Source organism: Triturus cristatus, chromosome 11 (assembly GCF_964204655.1).
Source record: "Triturus cristatus chromosome 11, aTriCri1.1, whole genome shotgun sequence".
In the NCBI taxonomy this organism is placed as follows: domain Eukaryota; kingdom Metazoa; phylum Chordata; class Amphibia; order Caudata; family Salamandridae; genus Triturus; species Triturus cristatus.
This window is the reverse complement of record NC_140594.1, coordinates 521,137,176-521,161,972: the sequence shown is the minus strand read 5'-3', so window position 1 is coordinate 521,161,972 and position 24,797 is coordinate 521,137,176. Positions and strand designations below refer to the sequence as shown.

The window sequence follows — 24,797 nt, the reverse complement described above, 5'->3', positions numbered from 1 at the left end:
TGGCCCACCCCTCCAAAAGAAAAGGTAAGAAGTCCGGGAAACTAATTTCTGAACAACCACCAGCTCAGGTACCCACGCCTCAGGGAGAAGATCTGTGAGCCCAAAGGGAACTGAGCGCCAGGAGCTTGGACCGAAAAATGTCAGAGCTCCTAGGCTCAGGGGGACCATCGAGGGAAGAGCTGTGCCAAGATCAGAGGATCTGTCCTACTCTTGAAAGCCTGTGACAGCAAGCTACTGCACAGGAAAAGGGAGATGTCAGTGGCTCCCACAGGACCTGTTGGGAGGAAGGGCTCCGATATACTAAGGCCAGAGACCCCAAACCTGCTCCCACTGGGAGAGTGAAAGTGCCTCAGCAGTTCAGAGAGTTTCTCCTGACTTTGGCACATGACATCCCCCTAGCTGGTCATCCAGGCCGGGGAAAAGCTTGAAGTAGGCTAGTCAGCCACTTCTACTAGGCAAACATGTCTCAAAATATGAAGGAGCTTTGCAACTCCTGTGCCACCTGCCAGGCCAGTGGCAAAGCAGGTGACCACCCACAGGCCCCCTTAATTCTACTACCAGTAGTTGGTGTGTTCTTTGAAAGTGTAGGAATATGACATTGTTGGTTCCATTGACCGTCCAACTGCATCAGGAAACAGATTTATGCTGGTAGTAGTGGATCATGCTACCAGATATCCTGAAGCAATTCCCCTTAGGACTACTACTAGTCCTGCAGTGGCTAGGGTCCTCATTGGTATTCTTACCAGAGTGGGGTTTCAGACAGCGGTACCAACTTCATGTCTGGCCACCTGAAACACGTGGGCTGAGTGTGAAGTGACTTTCAAGTTCACTACCCCATATCACCCACAAACCAATGGCTGGGTTGTGAGATTCAACAGGACCATAAACGGCATGATCATGGGTCTCCCAAAACACTCAGAAGGAGATGACATGTAATTTTGTCATGCCTACTTTTTGCTTACATAGAAGAGCCACAAAAGGGAGTAGTGTTTTCCCCCCTTTGAATTTCTGTTTGGACATCCTGTGAGGGGACTACTTTATCTAGTTAATGAAGGCTGGGAGAGACCTCTCAAAGAGCCTAAACAAGATATTGTGGACTATGTACTAAGCCTACGTTCCAGGATGGCAGAGTACATCGGTAATGCATCAAAAAACCTAGAGGCCAGCAAAGAGCTTCAAAAGCTCTGGTATGACCAAAAGAAGGTATGGGTGTTGGAACATGTGGCACCTTGGGCCCTCTAGGACAGGTGGAGTGGGCCCTACCCTATTTGTGAAAGGAAAGGTGAGGTCACCTACCTGGTGGACCTTGGCACTAGCAAGAACCCCAAAAGCGTCATTCATGTCACTTGCCTGAAACTTTTCCATGACAGGGCTGAAGTGATTATGCTGATGGTCACTGATGAGGATCAGGTATCAGGGAGTGAACCTCACCCTGACCTCCTCGCCTGCAGCCCCAAATATGGGTCAGTGGATGGACTTGTCTATTCAGACACCCTCTATGCCCAACAGCAAGCTGATGCAGGCAAGTCCTCGAGCAGTATGCTGGGCTCTTCTCCTTCATCCCATGTCGGACTCACTGGTGTACCCATGACGTGGTCACTGTAGACAGTATTCCTGTCAAAAACAAAATCCATTGACAATCTGACCATGTTAAGGAGAGCATCAAGGCTGAAGTAAGCAAGATGCTTGAGTTAAGGGTTATTGAATCCTCTGACAGCCCCTGGTCTAGCCCAGTGATCTTAGTCCATAAGCATTACACCAAGGGTGGGAAACCAGAAATGAGGCTTTGTGTGGACTACAGAGGTCTCACTGGTGTCATTAAGATAGATGCACACCCCATACCCAGAGCTGATGAGTTGATAGATAAATTGGGAACAGCTAAGTGTCTTAATACTTTGATTTAACATCAGGGTACTGGCAGATTGGCCTAACCCCAAGAGCCAAAGAGAAAACACCATTCTCGACCCCAGATGGGAATTATAAGTTTACTGTTATGCCCTTTAGTTGAAAGAATGCCCCAGCTACCTTACAGAGGTTGGTTAACCAAGTCCCGGCTGGGTTGGAAGCTTCTAGTGCAGCATATCTAGATGATATTGCTGCCTATAACTCCACCTTGCAGGATCGCCTGATTCACCATGGTAATATGTTGCAAGCCTGCAGTCTGCAGGCCTCATTATCCAGACATTCCAATGCCTGATAGGGCAGATCACAGTTGTATACTTGGGCCACCTTGTAGGTAGAGGCCAAGGCTAACCTTTACAGTTCAAGATCCAGACAATTCTTGACTGGGAAGCTCCAACCACGCAAACTCACGTCAGGGCATTCCTTGGCTTGACTGGATATAACAGGAGGTTTGTGAAGGGGTATGGTCCCATTGTAGCACCCCTCATAGAACTTACCTCAAAGAAAATGCCCAAAAAGTTAACCTGGACAGTTAGCTGTCAAAAGGCCTTTGGCACCCTAAAAGAAGTAATGTGCTCAGCACCCATTTTCAAAGCTCCAGACTACTCTGGACAGTTCATTGTGTAGACCTATGCCTCTGAGCAAGTAATAGGAGCAGGCCTGTTGCTTTTATCAGCAGATGACAGGGTTGGAATGTTATTAAGAGGGAAGCTTTTGATGTGGTTTGGTCCCTGAAGACGTTGAGACCATATCTATTTGGTACTAACTTCCTTGTCCAAACCGACCATAGACCTCTCACATGGCTGATGCAGATGAAAGGTGAGAACCTAAAACTTTTGAGACATTCCATCTCCTTACAGGGAAAGGACTTTACAGTGGAACACAAACCTGGGGATTGACAATGGCAATGCAGATGGCCTTTCCAGGTTCTTCTACTTAGACAATCATCACTCTCTTGGGAAAGGTTGGTCTCATCTTCTTTTGTTTGGGAGGGCTTGTGTTGGAAAGTACTCATTTTGACATGACTACAATCCACTTTTTGCCTGGTATCTGATTTAACTTTGACTGAAAGTGTGCTGAGTTCCTGCTAACCAGGACCCCAGCATCAGTGTTCTTTCCCTGAACGGTACCTATTTTCCACAGTGGCACCTCTTTAGGCTCCATATAAGTCATTAGTAAATGGTACCACTGGTACCTAGGGCATGGGGACTAAAGAGGGCCCATAGCGGCTGCTGCTCGACTTGCGCCAACCTAAGGGACCCCTCACCAAGCTCCAGCAAACTGCCACTGCAGCCTGCATGTCTTCGTGCAGAGAAAAATGAAGAGTCGACATGGCACCCATCCCTGTATGCAATGCCTGCAAAACTCTTCATGTGGTATAGGTAAGTCACCCCTACAGCAGGCCTTACATCCCTAAGGCAGGGTGTACTATACCCACGTGAGTGGATATGTCCCTATGGTATCTAAGTTCAACCTTAAATATCACAAGTGTACTGGGAAGCCATACCAAGTAATGAACTGGACACTTACCATTACAAGTTTCCCAGCCACATGAAGGCTTCACTGCACCCCCAGATGTTTGGTGCCAAACATCTCGTCTTAGTAAACACGCACTGATGCCAGTGTTGGATTTATTAAGAAATGAACCCAGAGGGCACCTTAGAGGTGCCCCTTGAAAACCTACCGACCACTAGTGTGTTGACTGGCTGCTCGCGACCGGCCAACAACCATAGACAGATTTCTGACCTCTTGAGGAGAGGCCAGCAACAAAGCCTGCTCTGGGAGGAGGAGTTTACGCCCCCTCCATGCAGGATCTGCATTTCCAAAGGCAGACATGTAAAGAAATACAGAATTTTAGGCAAAATCATAATTTTGAGTAGATTACATCTCCCTACAAGAGAAAGGTGTAAACATTTGGCTCGATCTAATTGTTTCTGTACAACAGTCATAATACCATCCCAGTTTGTCTTAACGAGATCAGCTGCTAAAGCTCTGATCTTCACACCCAAATAAGTAACCTCTTCATAAACCCTTGGGTCAGAATAGGTCGGTAAGTTGGTACACAAAATCTGAGTCTTGGATGCATTCAACTTGTAGCCGAAAACTGCACCAAATTCAGAAGCTAAATATTCTATTTCCTGCATTGCGGCCGTCGGTCTTGGCGAAACAATAGCCACATCGTCCGCATACGCAAAAACCTTGAACTGATAGTTCTAGATGTTTATTTATTTATTTATTTATAGATTTATATCGCGCTAGAATCGACTCTTGCATAAGAGTATCTCTGCGCACAGAAAAGAATAGAGAGAGAAAAGTTGGCAGCTACAGGAGACGGAAGGAAACAGCTCAGCACAATGCAGCATATAGAACTAAAACGGTGGATGAATTACTATTGGCTGTATCTTAGTACTTGACTCAAGCATCTTTAAAAACGGATCGATGTATAATGAAAAGAGTAAAGGGGAGCATGGGCACCCCTGTCTAGTACCGCGTTGAATCTGTACTACCTCCGACTCGAGTCCCATGGTGCAGATACGGGCCACAGGTTGACGATATAAAGTCTGCAACGAAGCTATAAACTCTTGGCCAAAGGCCCGTAACTTCAATACTTCCCATAAAAAGCGCCATGAGACTCGGTCGAAGGTCTTCTCAGCATCTAATAAGATCAAAGATAAGGCCTCCCCTGATATATTAGCATAGTCAAAAAGTGTAATTACTAGGCCTGGGCGGTAAATTCCGTTCCGCTCGCGGAATTTGCGGAATTTCGGTAATTTCGCGTTCCGCGGAGAACGCGAAATTGCCCAAAATTCTGCTTTCTTCGACTTCGCGAAATTTTTTCTTGTTCGCGTTCTCAAAATGCGTGTTCGCGAGATATTTCTCCCCGAGCACGCAAACAGCAACTGTGAACAGGAAAAAAGCATCGCGAACAAGCAATTCCGCGTGTTCGCGGAATTTCTGCATGTTCGCGTGAATTTTTTTACGTTTCGCGGCGATTTGCGTAACCCGATTACGCAGACAGGGGCGGAATCCGCATAATCGCGTTGCGCAAATCTCCGCGAAATGGAAAAAAAATCTCCGCGATCATGCAGAAATTCCGCGAACACGCGTAATTGCTTGTTGTGATGCTTTTTTCCTGTTCACAGTTGCTGTTTGCGTGCTCGGGGAGAAATATCTCGCGAACACGCATTTTGAGAACGCGAACAAGAAAAAATTTCGCGAAGTCGCGGAAAGCAGAATTTTGGGCAATTTCGCGTTCTCCGCGGAACGTGAAATTACCGAAATTCCGCAAATTCCGCGAGCGGAACGGAATTTACCGCCCAGGCCTAGTAATTACCCGATTGACATGATTAGTCGTGCCGCGATGCGGGATAAATCCATGTTGAATATTGGAAACTAATGGGGTAATGACTGATGACAACCTAGCGGCCAATATCTTCTAATAGATTTTCCCATCTGCATTTAGAAGTGATATGGGACGATAAGAGCCAGGCAGATTTTTTGGCTTATCCTTTTTATGAAACACAACAATCCCGGCTTCGTCCCAAGACTTAGGAGCACCCTGCTTCTGGGCCGCTATGATTGTTGCTAACAAATCGAATTTCAATACACTGAAGAAACTTTTATACACTTCCAGTGGTAATTTATCTGGACCTGCCGCCTTGCCTTTAGCCAACCCATTCACTGCCATTTCCAATTCCTCAAGTGTAATTGGAGCATCTAATCTTGCTGCCTCCTCCTGAGAAAGCTCTAATATGCAATATTGCCGGAGGAAATTACAGACTTTGTCATCATCGTAAGCCTCACCTTGGTAAAGGCTGCTATAAAATTGTCTAAACACTTCTACGATACCACTTGCACTCTTGACCAAGCCTCCATTCTGATCTAAAATATTGTCAATTCTTTGAGCTGCCGCTCTTGCTCTAAGTTTTTGGGCGAGGCACCTGCCACTTGCCTCCCCATACTCGTATTGCAGCTGTCGTTTAATCAAAAACTTTTTTGCGGCTTCCTGAGACCAATGGAGATTGATTTTTGCTTTATGACGAGCTACCTCCGAAGTGTAGTCACTTATATCAATCCCAGTATGAACCCCCTGTATTAACAATTCCTCAGCCACAATCAGAGCCTGATAGAGCACTTGAAATTTTGCCGCCTGCTGCTTTTGATTGTATTACGAAAAACAATGGTCCTGGACCATAAATCAAGGTAGGCAGTAGTTCCTAACTTAGTGATATCATTCACATATTCTGAGCTACATGTAATCTATTTTGGTAGCTCTTAGTATCCAATACAATATTGCTCATAGGGTCAACCATGCAACAAACCAATATCAAAAGTTAATAAAGCATTTTATTCTTTTTGAACATTTTAAATTTCCATTAGCAATTTTGTCAAGGTTGCTCCAAGGGGAACGTGCAAATAGTAAGGGTGCTTAAGTAGAGAAAAGTGAAAAGGAAAGAGGAAATTATTTCAGAGGTTGTGACATAAGAAAACTTAAACAAGTTAAGCAATGGACTGGTTGTCATTCACCATCCAAGTGCATAGACCTGGTCACGTGTATCAGTTTATGCGATAGATAAATCAGGCAATTATACATTCATTAGAAGCCAATTCTAATAAGGCACGTGGGTAGGTAAACGTATCCCAGGTTCATATATATGGGGCGTCGACGTTTCGATCCGTCTTAGTGGCCTAATGTGGAAGTTTGAACCTTGGGTGTGAGGATCTTCATCAGGACTGGGGAACAACCTGGAAGAGTTGGGCCTGGTAGATTGCCTAAAATTAATAAGAGTAGAGTAAAGGTGTTGCATGGGACTACGATTAAAAGCCCAGTTAATAGGCCTATAAAGGGCTAAGAAGGGCTTACCCGCTGCGATGCATGAAGCGAGTTCCTTTTTATGGATATTCAGTGGTGTACATCATATGGCTGGCCTCCGTTTGTGGGGTGCCACACAGTAGTACTGGTGGGGGCTGTAAAATTGAAGAGCCGGCTATCAATTAACAGAGCCATTCTAGTAAAGTATATAATATACGTATGAAGAGTAAAAGAGGATTACCTTGGGGCAACCTTGACAAAATTGCTAATGGAAATTTAAAAAGTTCAAAAAGAATAAAATGCTGTATTAACTTTTGACATTGGTTTGTTGCATGGTTGACCCTATGAGCAATATTGTATTGGATACTAAGAGCTACCAAAATAGATTACATGTAGCTCAGAATATGTGAATGATATCACTAAGTTAGGAACTACTGCCTACCTTGATTTATGGTCCAGGACCATTGTTTTTCGTACTATATTGCACCCAGGTCCTTGACTTTTTTGGGTTACCCCATTTTTTGTAATGGCTTTTGATTGTATAACCCATAACTCAAAACTATACCCCTAAAGGCGGCCTTAAAAGCATCCCAAACAAACCCAGGTTAAGTGCTTCCTCGATTCGTATTGAAGAAATTAGTAATCCATTCCTTCATATATTCTACAAATTGCTGATCAAATAGTAACTTACGATCAAAAGAAAACAGCCTAGGCTTCCTGGCAGATAGAGAGCAATTTATGGATATAACAACTGGGCCATGATCTGATGTGATTCTTGGATACACCTGAATAAATGCTTGATTCAAAATAGATTGGGGAACAAAAAAATAGTCCAATCTGACTAACTTCTGGTGAGGAGATGAGTAGAAAGTATATCCAGGCTCTGCCCCCCGCAGGAAGGACCAAGCATCTACTAAACCATGTGCCTGCACTAATGATTGTACAGCTTTAAAGACACGCGGTTTTCTACCACTATGCTGTGTAATCTCCTTAGAGTCATTTGATATCATATTTATATTTAAATCCCCACAAAAAATCAAGGGCGTAGGCCAGGTCGATAGCACTACATTCAGGAAATCTAAAACAGAATCTTCATCAATGTTGGACCCATATACTCCACAAATCGTACATGTCATACCACCTACGACACATTCTGCAATTGCCCACCGACCCAGCACATCAGTTAAAGTCCTACCAGCAATGCATATATGTTTTCTAGCCAGGATTGCAACCCCTCTAACTGTACAAGTGTATTTAGTACAGGCTATTAAAGCAAATCCCAGCTCTCCCAACAATTGCCGCTTGGCCCACACTATATGGGTCTCCTGGAGACATATTATATCGCAACCTAACAGCCTCAACTCCTGTGCCACCCGACGTCTTTTGTCCAAAGAATTTAGACCCATGACATTCAGCGTGCCGATCCTAATACCCCTATCTGCCATTGAATAAGGCATAAGCTCCTATCACATGCCATACAAACTGAATAGAACTTTGAAAAAAATCGCACATAAAGCCTGTTTCCATACTGCACTCATGTATTATTTTCAATTTTCTCCCCCAAAACCCCACTCTAAACGAACCACCCCCCACCCAACAGACCCCGCCCCCCATCCCACCCAACCCCCACCACCAAACACGGGGACTGAGGATCCTGTCCTCTGTGATGGACAAATGGTTGCAAAGAGCCCCCCCCCGCTGCCCCCCCCAGACCGCACCCTTAACAAAACACCTAATGACTACAGAACCTATTAATCCAATACTAAATACCTACAGCCCATACCCATAAATCACTTTGCAGTACATTTCATTAAACTACAATCTTAATCTCACTTAAGTACCAGTTTGTAGCGTCACTATACCGTATTGAAACATACCCCCTAGACTTAGGCAACTTATCTTTACACTTTCCTATCCTATACTCAAATCTATAACAATCCTACCCAAAAGATCAAAGGTTATATTGCCTTTACCACACATACAAAAATAAGGAGTGGAACAACACAAAGAAAGAGAGGGGGGATTACTTCATCCAGTCCAAAAGAAAGGAGAGACTTGTCTGACTCTACGTTGACTCTTATTGGTTCGACTCTTCTTCTTTTCTTCTATCATCTTTCAAATGGCCATTTAGACAGCATACCATAAAGAATTTATTATACTTTATCAAAAGACTTCAGAAAATCTTGTGCCATAGTCTCAGAAGTGAGATAACGTGTATGTTCATTGTGTATAACTTTTAACTTGGCAGGATTGAGAAGAAAAGCCATCGCACCCTTGGACTGAAATAATGGGATCATTTGGCGTAGTCGCCTTCTGAGCTGAACAGTGGCTGGACTGAAATCGGGGCGGACAAAAAACTCGCATCCTATACCCTTTCGTCTCCTGTCCGGGAGAGCCAGGTCGTATATTGCTTCACGAAGTAGGTAGTTATTAATGCAAATAAGGATAGCCCTAGGAAACTTGTTAATATCCGATCGTGAATCACCTTTTCTTTTACGTAGTACAAAAGGATATCTATGTGCTCGCACTATCTCCTTATCCCAATTCCAATTCTGAAGTTCCGGGAAAGCCTCCTTGAACATAGCCACAATAAATTTCCATGGATCCTGCCCTTCTTTTGATTCTTCCACACCCAGTACACGGAGATTATTACGTCTAGATTGATTTTCTAAATCAGACAATTTCCAGTCCACATCTTGTTTTGATTTTACCAGCAACTCGATGTCTGATTGTTGTCTAATCAGGGAATCTTCAGTTCCAGAAATCCGCTCTTCTACCACTGCAACTCTTGTATTAATTTCTGTTGATGTTTTCACCAGCCTTCTTACTGAATTCTGCAATTTACGGACCACCCCCTGCATACGGAGATTCTCAGATTTTGTCTCAGCGCGGTGATCCATTATACTCTTGTATATTAATTCCAAAGTTACAGGGGAACGTTCAACACCTGTATCCATGCCTTCGTTTCCAACCGTATTAACTGATACTAGTAATTCTTCAGATACAGATGCAGAGTCCCTACTGGCTGAAATCTTCCATCTGGGTTGAATGATCCCACCAGACAATACACTGGGGGGGGGGGGGGGGCGCTCAACAGGGTCCTGTAATTTTTTCACCGTTTCATGATTGAGTAATTGTTCTATCCCATGTTCCTCCTCATTTGCCCAGTCGCCTGTGGAGCTAAGCCCCTCTATTTCATCATCCGTTTCCGTTTCCTTATCAATTTCATCATTGTCCAGTTCCGATACTGCAGATAAATCCGACATAGAATAAAACTTGCCATCTGATCCAGCATCAACCTCAGCTCCCTTATCTGCCAATATTGCCGTGCTCGGGATTGGACCTATAGCTGGACCAGGACTTACATTCTGCACCAAGCACTGGGTATGTAGAGTTGTTGGGTCTATCCTCAATTCAGACCCCTGAGCCACCGGGGCAATATTTATATTGCCTTTAGTTATTAAGCGCTTATTAAAAATAGCTGGAACCAAACGTTCTTTCAAACATACCTCTGATTGAGCCTAAGGGTTATACTCTCTCTGCTTACGATTTTTCGGCGTCTAAGAAGCAGGATCAGCGCTTGTTGAAGCACCACTACTAAGCGCTACCTGTTGTGTAGAAGTAGCTATTGTCCCAGCAGTAGCGCTATCTAACTCAGGGTCATTGGCGAGTCTTACAGTGGTGGTATCCGCCGTAACCGCTGCCGCAACTCCGCCACGAGTTTTTGCACCTCTACCTCTTGCCATACTGGTGAAAATTACCAATGAATGTCTATACAGCCAAGAATGGATTCTTCGCCGCCAAACCACACCACCTCTCGCCGGAAATTAGGTAATTTCCTGCACCTCTCTTTTTTTTTTATTATTGTAGTTTTTTTTTTTTTTACACCTTTATCGTTCAAGCCTCCAAAACAACAGTGGCCGTGCCTCACCGGTATCCAAATGAAACTTTCCGTGGGAAACAAACTGTACCTAAGCAGCGCTGTCTACCAGTCAAAACGCGCCCAGCAGCCGCAAGGAAACCAACACCAACTGATCTCCATCTCTGTCTTTCCAGCAAGTCCATATGCTGCCACGGCATTTATCGCCGAATCCATATCACATTACAGCGCCGTTCAGAGTCTCTTTGAACCAGCGCCTCCGCCGCCGCCACCACTTCTCACCTGGTGGTTCTCCTCAGAGCTCCAAATTCACCTGGAGCACACGAAATCGCAGAGGAACGACATGGGCATTCCGACCAATTAAGAATCCAACCTCCGGCCGGCCGCTGCAAACAGGTAGGTGCCGAGAGGGGAGAGTCACCGGGAGTGAGAGAGCAACCGCTCACACAGCCACAGTAGCGGCCGCCATCTTGTCCCCTAAGCCATGCAATTACAATCCATTTGTATGCGCTTCTTATGGTCCAGGGGGAAGGCTCGCCGGGCTATGAGATATATGGTCTTACCTCGGTTAGTGGGGGGCTGGTCGGTACCGGATTTTACCCTGTACTATTATGTATGCATGACACAAAGAATGAATATACTACTTACAGCGTGGGTCCTTTAGATATGGCGGAGTGCCCTTCTATTTATGAGATGCTATTGGGTGTTAAAGCAAAGAATTGTCTGTTTTTAAATTTGGACTGGAGCTATTACAAGCGTACTAGATTCAAGGTTTTAGGGGCAGCTTATAAAGTGTGGAAAGTCATTAGGAAAATGTATCTGTTTGGGAAAATCTCTTGGTATACACCATTAGCCGCTACAACTTTTTTTCCAATGGTGTTTTGGGATCGGGTGGTCTATAAATGGAGAATAAAAGGCATACAGCTGGTGGGAGACCTATACTCTACAGAGGGTTTTAAATCATTTGATCAACTACGTGAGCACTATCAGTTACCTAGGGAAGACTTCTACAAGTATCTACAAATCAGACAGTATTTAATGCAGGTTCATGGCAATATCTCACCTAACCCCTTGCAGAAAGCAAATCGGAAAACTGTAAGAATAGGTACTTTATATAGTCTAATGCTTAGCACTAAGTCTGATGATCTAGAAGAGCAAAATCGAAAATGGGGGATCAGATTGGGAAGACCTGATATAAATTTAGTGGTTTCTATTAAATTGGAAATTCAATTATTCCTATCTGCCAAACTGTCGGCTCAACATTTTAAGTCACTTTTCAATCTATACTATACTCCAGACAAGGTCTCAAAGTGGAGTGGGGATTATTCAGGGGAATGCTTCCGATGTGGGCATCCCTCTGCAGACGATATACATATTTTTTTCTCTTGTTCTTCATTGGTTAGACTTTTGCAGCAGGTGCAGCAGTTCTTAACAAAAATTGTTGGTGTTCCTATACAATTAACAGTTGTTCAGATTCTATTGGGGGTGGAAATGAGCACTGTGGCAGAAGGGATACCAAAGAAGCAGGTTTTCCTAATATTTCTCGCTACTGCTGTTTTCAGGCTAAGTATAGCTTTGTATTGGCTCCAGAAAGAACCACCCACATTTGAGGCATGGCGTGCACAGTTTTATTATGTTTATAATTTGCAGTATAGTTTGTATGCTATTAAAGGCCAGCGTAAAAAGAAGTTGGGGCGGCAAATTTGGGGTTTAGTTAGGCAATATTTGTCTTCGGATCTCTGAATACGAACCCCGATTAGTGTTTATAATTCTGTAAAAGTTCTCTTTGTTTAGGAAGTGTTGGCACTCATCCTAATTGTATATTATGCATTTATCACATACGTTATTTGGCTATTAATGATTTTAATTTTATAGCTTACTTGGATAATTTCGCTGTACATTGATTATTTGGAACCAACTGACTCATGTATTTTCAATAAAAAAAAAAATATATAAAAAAAATGCAGGATCTGCATACTCAGGCAGGAAGCTTCAAAGGCCCTGCCGCCTTTGTTATGTGACCAAGCCTCTCCAGATAGTGGGAATGCCCACTCCCTGCGCTGACCCCATGTTTTGGCAGCGAGGCAGGCGGATACAATTAGTAAGATTATGAGGTGTGCCCACATTAAGCCAGCACCACCCCTACAGTAGACTAGCTGATGTGGACCCCACTTTTCAGATTCCTCCATCTTGTTTTGAATGAAACTACCATTTAAGGGCCAGGGTCATACCCCATTAGCATTAGAAGAGGTCATATAAAGGGTGGAGAAACCCTAAAGGTAGTCAGTCTATTGGTTACTATCTCTAACTCCCCTTAACACCCCTAAATTGAGTATTTAGGTGGCACTCCTGAACTCAAGAACGCAGATGTGATGGATCAAGAGAAGAAGGACAAAGAAGAGTCACTGCTTGGTGAGAACAGCTATGGACTTTTTAGTGCAAAACTGCCTGCTCGCAACTCTCTCAACAATCACGAAAGAGTGACCCGTCCTGCATGCTGGAGATCTACCAAAGCCTTGGGTAGCCTGCCAGTACTTCAAAAATTGCCTACAGTCTCCCTTGGAGTAGAGGAGCTTCTTTCCTGTAGTCCGCAGCCACTGTAAAGCAGATTCTGGTCCGCTACCTTGTAGTTCCCCAGCCTGACCAACCCCGCGGTCCACCAGGAGAAGGTACTCCTACTCTGGAAGGTCAGAACAGTCTCCCCACTGAGTGTGAAGAAATCAGGCTCAACCGGAGCCATACAACATCAATCGCCGGGGTACTGGATGCCCTGCTCCAAACAGCAACTGTGTAAGTTCAATCTGGATTCCCACTGCACCACGACCAAGCAGCTGGCGAGAGATGTCAACATCACTGAGACCCACCACATGAGGGGCCCACTGGTCCGTATTTTGTACCAGCCAGCTGTTTGTCCCTAAATACGAGGAGCACTTGTGCGCACCCAGCCAAGTTGACCTAACCCTTTTGCACCTGAGTCATCTGGCATGGATACCAAAGAATCCACTCTGCCCCCTTACTTCAAGACCCATTTCGGCCCAAGCCCCCAGTTGGGAGCTTTCAGACTTGTACCCAAGTCTGCCCTTTTCAGCCTGTTGTGAGGTGGCCCACCCTCTCCATAGCCGCACAGCTACCAACCTCACCAGCACCCTGATCACAGCTAAAGCTGGGCCATTCCCGAAGAACTTCTGGTAGTACTTTAGATCTTGGTCCACTACGATCCAACATCACAAAGGCTAATCAACCTGTGAGGGTCTCAAGGTGCATGGGGGGAGGGGGGCTGCTGATTCATCTGGGCGCTAGGGTTCAGTTGAAGAGCCAGGTCTAGAGATCCTTCCTGAACTGGATCAGCGATGGGGATTTCCTGAGGTGGAGAGGCAGGGTGTTTCAGGTCTTGGCAGCAGGTTAGGAGATGGATCTTCCTCCCATTCTTGTCTTGTGTATCTGTGGGACGATAGCCAGGGCCATTTGGCCAGAGCAGTGGTGTCTGGTGGTACGTGGATTGAGAGGCGGTGGTCCAGATATGCTGGTCTTGCGTGTGTGAGGAGCTTGAAAATGATTCTTTTGTTGACTGGTAGCCAGTGGAGCTCTCAATGGAGTTCGAGGATGTGGCTGCAGTGTGGGAGGTTAAGGACCGGTCTAGCTGTGGCATTTTGAACATTCTGTAGCTTCCTGAGGAGTTTCTGGGTGACGCTGGTGTAGAGTGCATTGCTGTAATCCAGTCTGCTGCTGATGAGTGCGTGGGTGACAGTCTTTCTGGATTCAGTGGAGATCCATCTGAATATCTTACGAAGCAGGTGAATCATGTGGGCGCAAGATGATTATAAGGCGTTGATGTGTCGGTTCATTGTGAGTGAGGAGTCCAGTATGATGCTAAGGTTTCATGCTTGATTTATGGGGGTGAGGGGGTTCCCACTGTGGCGGGCCACCAGGAGTCGTGTCAAGCTGAGGGGGTGAATCCCAGGATAAGGACTTCGGTCTTGTCCAAGTTAAGCTTGAGGCAACTGTCTTTCATCAAGTGGCATCAGCCTTCATCCCTCCGTGGAAGTTGTTTTTGGTGGCTGTGGGTCTACTGGTGAGGCAGAGGATCAGCTGGGTGTCAGCATAGGAGATGATGTTGAATCCATGGTTCCTGATGATGACTGTGAGCGAAGCCATGTAGATGTTGACGAGGGTGGGGCTCAGGGAGTAGCCCTGGGGCACTCTGTATCTGATATCAGGTTCTGAGAGGAACGGATAAATTCTGACTCGCTGTGTTAGACCGGTGAGGAAGGAGTAGATCCAGTCCAGGGCCTTGTCATGAATGCCGGCGTTGTGGAGTCTCATGATTAGGGTGCTGTGGGAGACAGTGTCAAAGCCAGCTAGGAGGCCCAGAAGGATGAGGGATGTGGTTTCGCCCCGGTCGTGGAGGTCAGGGGATGTTGGGGGCTGGAGGTGACAGCTCTATGGAAGATGTGGTGCAGGCATGGGTCCGAGGGGGCTCCGGAGTGGATGCTCTTTATGGTTTTGAGTGTGTCATCTATGGTGAGCGGGGTCCAGTTGAGCAGGATCTGTTGAGGTGTGGTGTAGTCGGGTGTGGTGATGTCGGGCATGGTGGGAGAGTCTTGGGGGTTGAAACTGTCATAGAGGTGCCTAATCTTCTGGTGGAAGAAGGTGCTGCGTTTGTTGTAGAGATCTTGGGAGGGTGGGACGTCTGTGGTCTTGCTGTTAGGCCTGGCAAACCCATTGACAATGGCCAAGAGTTCTTTGCTGTTCTGTGCATTGGCGTTGATTCTGTCTTGGAGGGCCATTTTCTTTGTGGTTTTGAGGAGTGGTGTGCAGTGACCGCGGCTTTGAAGGTTTCATGGGTTTCCGAGGTTTTGTTGTTCCTCAATCTCTTCTCGAGTCATCTACAGGTACGCCTGAACTCGTGTAGGGTGTGAGGGAATCAGCTGGCTTTCTAGGAATATTGCTTGCCGGGTGACTTCTCGAGTGCCAGAATGTCAGAGCAGTTGGAGATCCATCAGTGGAGGTTGTGTGCTGAGGTGTTAGTGTTGGCGGATGTCGGCAGTGTGGTAGTGCTGAGGGAGGTGCTGAGATGTTCTTTGATGCTCATGTTCCAGCTACGGCAGGGGGCAGTAAGGGTGGCGGTGTACAGTGGGTTTGGTGAAGACCAAGTACACACAGTGGTGGTCAGTCCAGAGGAGTTTGGTGGTTTGTCTGTAGGCGATGTTTTTGCTGGGAGAGAAGACGAGGTCGAGTGTGTGTCCAACTGCTTTGGTTGGAGAGGTGACTAGCTGTTTGAGACCCCTGTTCTGGTCGGGGGTTGACCAGGTTAAGGTCACAAGAAGGATGTAATTGGTGGATGCAAGGGCCTGGGGTGCGATGAAGTAGACAATGGTGTTGGTGCAGGTCGGGGGGGCCAGGAGGTCTTTAGACAAGGGTGCCGCAGAGGCTGGTGTTTGAATTGGTATGGATCTGGAAGTGGAGGTCTTCCATGGTTGTCATTGGGTTGTCCGAGTGGGTGGTCAGAAGGAGGGTGTATTTGTGGACGATGGCAATACCTTCTCGTTGTCGGTTGGTGCTGTCCTTGCAGGTGATCTTGGAGCCTTCTGGGTTGATGGTGGTGATGTCCGGGCCAGGATTTTTCCATGTTTCCATGAGGAAAACGATGTTGGAAGAGACGAGTTGAGGAGGTCCCAGATTTCTGTGGTGTGTTTGTGGAGGGAGCACGTGTTGAGGAGGATGCAGCTGTGCCAGTTGGGTGCACTGTTTGTTGGCTAAACTGCAGGAGGAGCTGGAATGAGGAGATGGGCGAGAGTGTAGCCGCAGTTTCTGCAGTAGAAAGGTCCCTGGGAGTCCTTCAGTGAAGCGTGGTGGCAAGCTGCATGGTGTCCAATATTGAGCGCGAGGAGGGTGCTGGCGTCGTATCAGTGGAAGGTCCGAGGACCAGGGTCCGTAGCGCTGGGCATGGTCCTGGTGCGGACGGTTGCAGTCGGGTGCAGACAAGCTTGCTTTTTTGGCATGCCTGGTGTGCATATGTGCAGCAGCTGCCATTAAGTAGTATGTGGGGGGCTGGACAGCTGGGAGATGGGAAATGCTGGGAGCAGGAAAGTAGCACTGGAGGGGGGGCGTGGGTTTTTGCAGGGGCAAAGAGCCGCAAGCAGCAAAAGGAGGAAAAAGGAAAAAGCACAAAAGGATTAAAGGGAGAGAAAAATAATCCAAGAAAAAGGCAGAAAAGGAGAGGCAGAGGGCAACCCAGCAGCAGAGCAGTGATGTTCTACCACTAGACCACCAGGGATGAGGCGCAGGGGGGCACCTATGGATAGAGGAGAGCCTTGAACCACTGACCCAAGGGTCAGACGGTCAGCAGCCGGGAGTTCGAGGCAGCAACTACCTGGCGGAGCTGCTCAAGGAAAGGAGCAACCCACTGATGAAGTCAGTGGATTGCACCTTCACTGCCCAGTTGCTGCAATTAAGTAATGTGCTGGGGGCATGGACAGCTGAGAGGCGGGAGGAGGGAAATGTGGGGAGGGGGAATGTGGCACTGGAGGGGAGCAGACCGCGGAAGATCGCAGCAGCAAGAGCAAAGAGCGACAAACAAGAAAAAGGGGAAAAAAGGAAAAAGCGCAAAAGGGTGAAAGGGACAGAAAAATAATCCAGGAAAAGGCAGAAAAGGGTAGAAAAAGAGTGACAGAGGGCAGCCAAGCAGCAGAGCAGTAACGCTCTACCACTAACCACCAGAGATGAGGAGCAGGTAGGTGCCTGCAGGTGAAGGAGGGGCAGATGGTCAGCAGCAGGGAGCTTGGGAGCAGCAGCTACCTCGTGAAGCTGTGCAAGTAAGGGAGCAGTCCACTAATAAGGTCACTGGATGATAGCGTTTGATTTTTGTGACATAAAATTTTACATTCCCGTTCTGCCCACCCACAGATATTATCTGGCGGTCATGATGGGCCCAAACACTTTCAGTTTGCCGTGCTTCCCTTTGGCCCTGCCAGCGTCCCTTGGATGTTTACCATGGTGATGGCAGTGGCTGCAGCACACCGACAGGGGTCTGGGAATCCAGTCTTTCGTTACCTCTGTGATTGGCTGCTGAAGGCAGGCTGGCCTCAGGCGGTTGTCTCCCACCTCCAGACTACATTAAACTGCTTGCAGTCACTGCTTGCACTCACTGGGGTTCACCATCAATGTGCCAAAGTCACACCTGACTCCCTCTCAGACACTTTCTTTCATTGGAGCTATTCTAGACACAGTGCAGTTTTGGGCCTATCCTCCCGAGTGGCGAGTCCAGGATATTCATGATACCAATGTTTCAGCCTCTTTCCTGGATTTCGGTAAGAATGACTCTGAGGCTGTTGGGCCTCAGGCCCTCCTGAATCCTGCTAGTGACACATATCAGATGGCATATGTGGACTCTAAAGTGGGACCTTAAGTTTGAAAACTGATGCTGTATGTAAAGTTAGGAAGGACTGTTAACATCTACTCAATTTTTTTTGCCCTGTCTTTGTGTGTTTATCTTTTCACACCACACTTTTTTTATATACCTGAATTATTTATTGATGAAATGCTGCCAGGTTGCCTATCATCTGCGGACTGAGCACACCGCACTTTAAATAATGGCTGGAGGTTTATGTTTGTTTTTATATACCTGAATTATTTATTGACGAAATGTTACCAGGTTGTCTATCGTCTGCGGAATGAGACCAATATTGTACTTGCATATCTCGATGAGCATTATGAGCGGTTGTGTTCATGGTATTTATTCCCTGATCGGGGGTGGGGTGGGGAAGTGTCTGGGCGGTATTGTTATGATGGAAAATGTTTAATAAAGAATTTTTTTTTTTAAAAGGAAGCTACTTTCATATTATTGAATTTTAAGGCTAAGTGAAAGGACAATTTTGTAGCATATTGACACTTGTTGCCAGATTTCAACCTTTAACTTACTGGTAACAACTGGAAAGTTCAGGATTCCGAATGGGCTGATTTAATTTCAACAAGAGATTTTTTTGGGTGTGTGTAATAAATTAGGATATTTTGGAGCATGGTATTCATTGGTTGCAGTATTGTAAGGAAATTTTCGGACTAAAAAAAACGGAGCTGTTATGGACATAGTGCTTTTTCAGACTTACCCTTCTGAACTGCGTTGATTCTCTTCTTATTTATTATTTTGTTAGTATTAGGACTGCTGCGACATTATACAGGGCAATTTTGTTTATGCTCAGACTGCTTCCTTTCTCAGATGTTCACGATATGTAATTTGTGTTTCTCCTATTTTATTGTCATTATGTATTGATCGGATGTCTGACTCCCTTCCTATTTCTTTTGGAAATGTGTCGATATATTTACTGTGGACAATGCTTTTGTGTTTTTTGCTACTGCCCTTTGTAATACGCATTTATTATGGATATGGAGAGTTGTCCCTCTTATGTTGTACTATTTGTAAAACTAATAAAACTATGTTTAAAAAAAAACCCTTCTGAACTGCGAGTCCAGAATATTCAGGCTATGATAATGATGTTTCTGCCTCCATCCTGGTTTTTAGTGAGAAAGACTCTGAGGCCGGTGGGCCTCATAGCCTCCAGGATCCTGCTGGGAACGTATGCCCATTAGCTTATGCATGCTCTGCAGTGAACTTGAAGTCCTAATGGGCGCAGCATCAGGGAATCTCTCCCACATGTTCCAGATCTCGGAGGGATCTGCAAAAGATCTGCAGTGATAGCTAATGAACTGTGATTGGATCAGTGGCAGGCCCCTCTCCCTTCCCCAACCAGAGCTGACTGTAGTGACAGATGCATCACTCCTTCGGTGAGGCGGCCATCTGGAAGAAGTGGAGATCAGACGACTCTGGTCTTTGATGAAGTTCAGACTCCACATCAACTTAATGGAGCTTCAGGGCATTTCCTTGGCATTGAAGGCCATTCCACCTTTCATCAAAGTAAAGCTGGGGCAGGTGTTCACGGACAACATCACAGACAACATCACCGCCATGTGGTACTGCAACAAGTGGTGCAGAGTGGAGTCGTGTACCCTTTGTCAAGAGGCGCTGCATCTCTGGGCATGGCTGGAACACCAGGCCATTTCTCTGGTGGTTCAACACCTGGCAGACTCTCTTAACACCAGAGCGGACAAACTCAGCAGTCGATCAAAAAACGTTGATGCCCCTATCTTCTCCTCTTTCTCATTTCTGATTATTTTTTCTTTCCGTGGCCCAGCAGGGCTGTGCTCTGGGCACAGTCAAGGGCTATCTTTCAGTCATTTCTGCCTTTTTGCAGTTGCCAGACTAACCTTCATTATTTAAGTCACCTGTTGTGAGGAAACTCCTTAAAGGTTTGCAACATATGTTTGCCCCGCCCAGGCCATTTATCATGCCCTAGTGGGTCTTGTACCTTGTCCTTACTTTACTAATGTTGGCTCCTTTTGAGCCGTTACACAACTCTTTGGTTATTAGCCATCAAAACCACCTTTCTGGTGGCATTACATCAGCCAGGAGGGTCAGCGAGTTGCTGGATCTCTCAGTACACCCACCTTACACAACTTTTTATCCTGAAAAATTGGTGCTCCTGACACGTGCCACCTTCCACCCGAATGTAGTCCCTTTTCCATGTAGGCCAGACAATCACCCTGCCTACCCTTTTTGCCCCGCCTCATTCTTCTAAGGAAGAGGAGAGACCGTTTTGATTCAAAAAGAGTTTTGTCATTCTACCTTGACTGCACAAAAGAATTCTGGGTGGCTGACAACTCTTCGTAGGGTGTGTTGGGACCAAGAAAGGAAACGAGGCTGTGCAGAAATAAACCATCTCCTAATGGATCGTTTCTGCATACAAATGTGCTATGCATTGGCCAACAAGCAACAACCTGAGGGTGGGAAATGACCTTTACAACGCGGTCGTTACACCGTGATACATTTACATTGCGGTCATTACAATGCAAGTCGTTACAACGACTTGCGCTGGATGGCTCTCTACACTAAGGAATAGTATGATTTACTATTCCAACACCTTCCCTACTGTTACACACACCGGAATTGGAATAGTAAATCATACTATTCCTAAATCCAGTGCCTCTAGCGCAAGGTTTTGCAACGACTTGCGTGGTGATAACCGTGATGTAACGTACCGCGATCTAAATGATCACGTTGTAACGTCACATATTCCCTGAGGTCTTGAGGACTCATTCTTCCAGAGCCAAAGCAGTGACCACTGCATTAGCTTGCTGAGTTGCAGTCCTGGACATCTGTCAGGCTGCAACGTGGACTTCACTGTACAAGTTTGCGAAGCACTACTGCCTGGACATTCATGTCCGTTAGGTTTGGCATTTAGCCTGTTTGGTGCACCAGGACTTTCTGGTCTAAGTTGGTTTCTCAGACCCACTCTGGGGAGGCAGGAGGTATTTCTTTGGTACCTATTCTAAGGTAAGGAATCTGCTACTAGAAGTCTCTATCAGATGGACAAGCTACTTACCTTCGGTAACGCCGTATTTGGTGGGGACTCTATTCAGCTACAGATTCACTACTGACCCTTTCATCCTCCCCGCTTTGCAACCTGATTAACAAATAAGGACTTCACCTTAAAAAGGGTCTTAACAGCTCACACTAGTGGGCAGTCTTCATGGTGGCTCTGCGCTCTTTGCATGGAAAGTCACAAAAATGAACTACCGTCAGCATGTCAAGGTGAGGCCTATAAAACATGCACATCACTTTTGGAGCAGTCTTAAGCCACTGACGCCGACTTGAACAACGCCCCCTATTGGCGCTTAGCAGTACTGCTCGAAAACTTCCAGATCCAGTCTGATGCCTTAGGATAACTCTAAGGTAAGTAATCTGCAGCTAGTTAGAGATTTGCTACCTGATAAGGCTTTGCCGAAGGTAAGTAACTAGTTCTTCAGAGGTAGATTCAATTTAAGCATTGGTAAGAGGGACATACAGTCAGCATTTAAACTCTAGTTTTATAAATAAAAGTTGTAAAATTTATAATGAATGTAAACATATTTTTTGATAGAATTCTTTTGACTCTTTTTTTGGTGTGTCAGGATGTCATCGAGGAAAATAGGTTTTAAACAGTGCAGCACCTGTCACTGCACCATGATGGACCCACACTTGGTTTGCCTCTGGTGCCTGGAGCATGACCACAACTCCAAATCGTGCTCTGACTGCCCGGCCATGGCACAGACGGTTTGAGGGAGCTGTCCCTGAAGTTGCTCATGGCCCAGCAGGCGATGCCATTCCAGACTCCTCTGTGGTCCCGGTTGAGCGGAAGGTCCCAGAACCCCTCCGAGAGGCCTAAGTCTTCATCGTCCCCCTCCAGATCGTATGGAAACTCAGGTAAGAGGCACAAAAAGTCAAAGAAGTTGAAGCGTTCTTCAACTTCTCCCTGTCGGTTGACTGAAGCAAAGGAGGAACCTCGCCTTCCAGGCTTCATTCTCCCGGACATGCTCCTGGGTTGACTTCGCACCTCCCCACTTTTCTGGGAGTCGGAGTGACCCCAGCTCAAATTAAAGAATTTTATGTGCCCACGTGCCTTATTTTTGAGTGGTCTGACCCCTCTGTCCCCAAGCCAATGCCCCCTCATGGATCTGGGCTTGGATCTGCACCAACGCCGGTCCTGCCATTGCAACCTTTTCCAGTGCCGGTCCTTATGCCGAGGCTCCCAGCGCCATCGGTGCCGACCAGCGATGCCAACTCTAATTCTGATCCCAGACAACACAGAGTTGGAGCTGTGTCGACCGATGCCAATTCCAGGACCGACAGGACCCACAGGTCCTAGGTCATCCCCTGAGCCTTATTCAGAGGAACTAGGCTTGGGAGGGGGCATTGGACCCTTTGGAATACCAGCAATATGAACAAGACATGGACTGGTATGAGGAACTGTGTAAGGCCAGTCGACTGGATACTTCTTTAGATACAGGCATGCTTTCCCCCCTACCGTGGCTACGGAGGAGGGAGCATCCTATGCAATGGTGGATTAGAGGGTGGCTGAGGCACTTGACCTTCAGCTACTATCAGTGGCAGTCAAGACTAACATCTTGACAGAGGTACGACAGCCGGGAGTTTCCTCCTCTGAACCTTTCCTCCCATTTAATGAAGCCCTCATGGACGTCATACTGGGAACTTGGACCAAATCCAGCACAGGGGCTCTTGTAATCAGGATGAGATCCCACCACCATTGCTCTATCCTAGGTGACCCAAACGTCTTACTACCCACCCCACCCCGGAGAGCTTGATAGTTCAAGCTTCTCTTCCCATGGGCCATTCACTGCCGCTCCCCTTGGGAGGGAACCCAAGAGGCTGGACAGTTGGGAGCAAGAGAAAGCTTTTTTTGGCCAGCCTTGCATTGCTGCCCGTGAACACCAGATGCTTATTGGGCCATTATTCCCACTCTTTGTGGGAAACAGTTGCGCAAGTGCTGCCACAGGTCCTGAAGAAGGCCCAGGCCATCCTCTCCCAAGCAGTTTTAGACGGGACGGTTGCAGCAAAGTTCTCAATTAAATGCGGTTTGGACATAACCGACTCTGTGGGCAGAGCGATTTCCACGACTGTGGCTGTTGAAGGCCATACCTGGCTGAGAACATCTGCGTGTTAAGGGGCTGTCCAGGCTTCACTCAAGGATATGCCCTTTGATGGCACCCGTCTCTTCGGAGACAATTCACACACAACACTGGAGCGCTTAAGGACACACAGGCTATGACCAAGTCTTTGGGTATTTTGGCTGCCCCCCAACCCCAGTTTGCCTTTTGCTCCCTTTCATGGTTACGGAAGGGGTTTTCAACCAAGCCAACCCTACCCCAGCCACTGAGCCTTGCAAATTCCACAATCCTTGCGCGAACAAGTGTATGGTTCATACTGACCACATGGGTCGGGTAGCCAGAGGTCTGATAAAACCACCCCCGGTAACTTCAACTTCCAAGCCCTCCTAGTCTTGCCATCACCTCTACCACTGGCAAACATTACATCAGACAGGTGGGTCCTCCAGATCATTCAACGGGGCTACTTCATCCCCTTCAAGACCAGCCTTCCCTCCATGCCTCCATCCGACAACCAGCTGACAGGGGATCGTATAATTTTGCTCTGGAAGGAATTCTTAGCTCTCTTGGCCAATGGAGTCATTGAGAGCTCCAGAAATAGGCTGTGGTTGCTATTCCTGATACTTTCTGGTTCCGAAAAAGGACAAGGGCCTTCGTCCTATCCTGGACCTCCTTGCCTTCAACTCCTTCTTCCTTAAGAAGGAGAGATTCAAGATGCTCACATCAGCACAGGTCCTGCCTGCCCTGGACCTGGGAGACTGGATGGTAGCATTGGACTTGCAGAGCACCTTTCTGCCTGCCCATTGGCACTAGCTGCGGTTTAGAGTAGGCCACGAGCACTTTCAGTTCACTGTATTCCCCCTCAGGTTTTCACGAAGGTGATGGCAGCAGATCATCTGCACCGATTAGAGGTACGAGTCTTCCCCTAACTCAATGACTGAGGGGCAGATTTACAAGGAACTGACGCATCTGCATAGATGCGTCAGTTTCTTTGCGCCAGGGCCAAATGTCCTTGTACCACCATGGACACGCTGTATTTACAATGGCGCAAAGAATTAACAGATGCGTCAGAAATACTGATGCATCTGTTGACACAAAAGTGACACATTGCTGGAGTTGCTCATGAAAGTGACGCAACTCCCACAATGTGCCACAACAGACCTGTGTGTCCCATACAAAAAGCCCTGCATCATTCCTTACACCTGGTCTGAGCCGGGGTAGGGATTTTAACGCAGTGAATGCGTAGAGTGACGCAGTGAAATGTTGTAAATTTCACTGCATCAGTTCTACGTGGCTTTTTGCATGGGAACACCCAACCTGTATAAATTATACCTTTTGCAGGGCTTTACAAAGTGACACATCTCCCTATATGCATCACGTTGTGAATTGGCCGCATTGTTTGCTCCACTGTTGCATCAAAGAAAGTGACACAATGGCGATGCAAGGAGGTGCAAGGGGCTTGTAAATCTGCCCCTGACTGTTTAAGGCATGCATGCTCCAGGCTGTCATCTCCCACTTCCAGACTGCGGCAAACCTCCTGCATTTGCTAGGGTTCACTACCAACGTGTCGAAGTTACACCTGACTAATGTGTGCTACTTTTGAGCCTTTACACAGCCCCTTTCATCAGAGTACTTCTGGATACAGTGCAGTTTTGGGCCTATCCTCACAATTGGCCAGTCCAGGATATTCAGGCTATGATACCAATG

General features: G+C 46.7%; 1 protein-coding gene across 1 annotated transcript in view; it reads left to right on the top strand.

Annotated features, from left to right (window-relative positions):
* Positions 1-24,797, top strand: part of LOC146784506 (zinc metalloproteinase-disintegrin-like VLAIP-B) — a 3,216,124-nt gene that overhangs the window by 2,739,116 nt on the left and 452,211 nt on the right. The window lies entirely within an intron of this gene.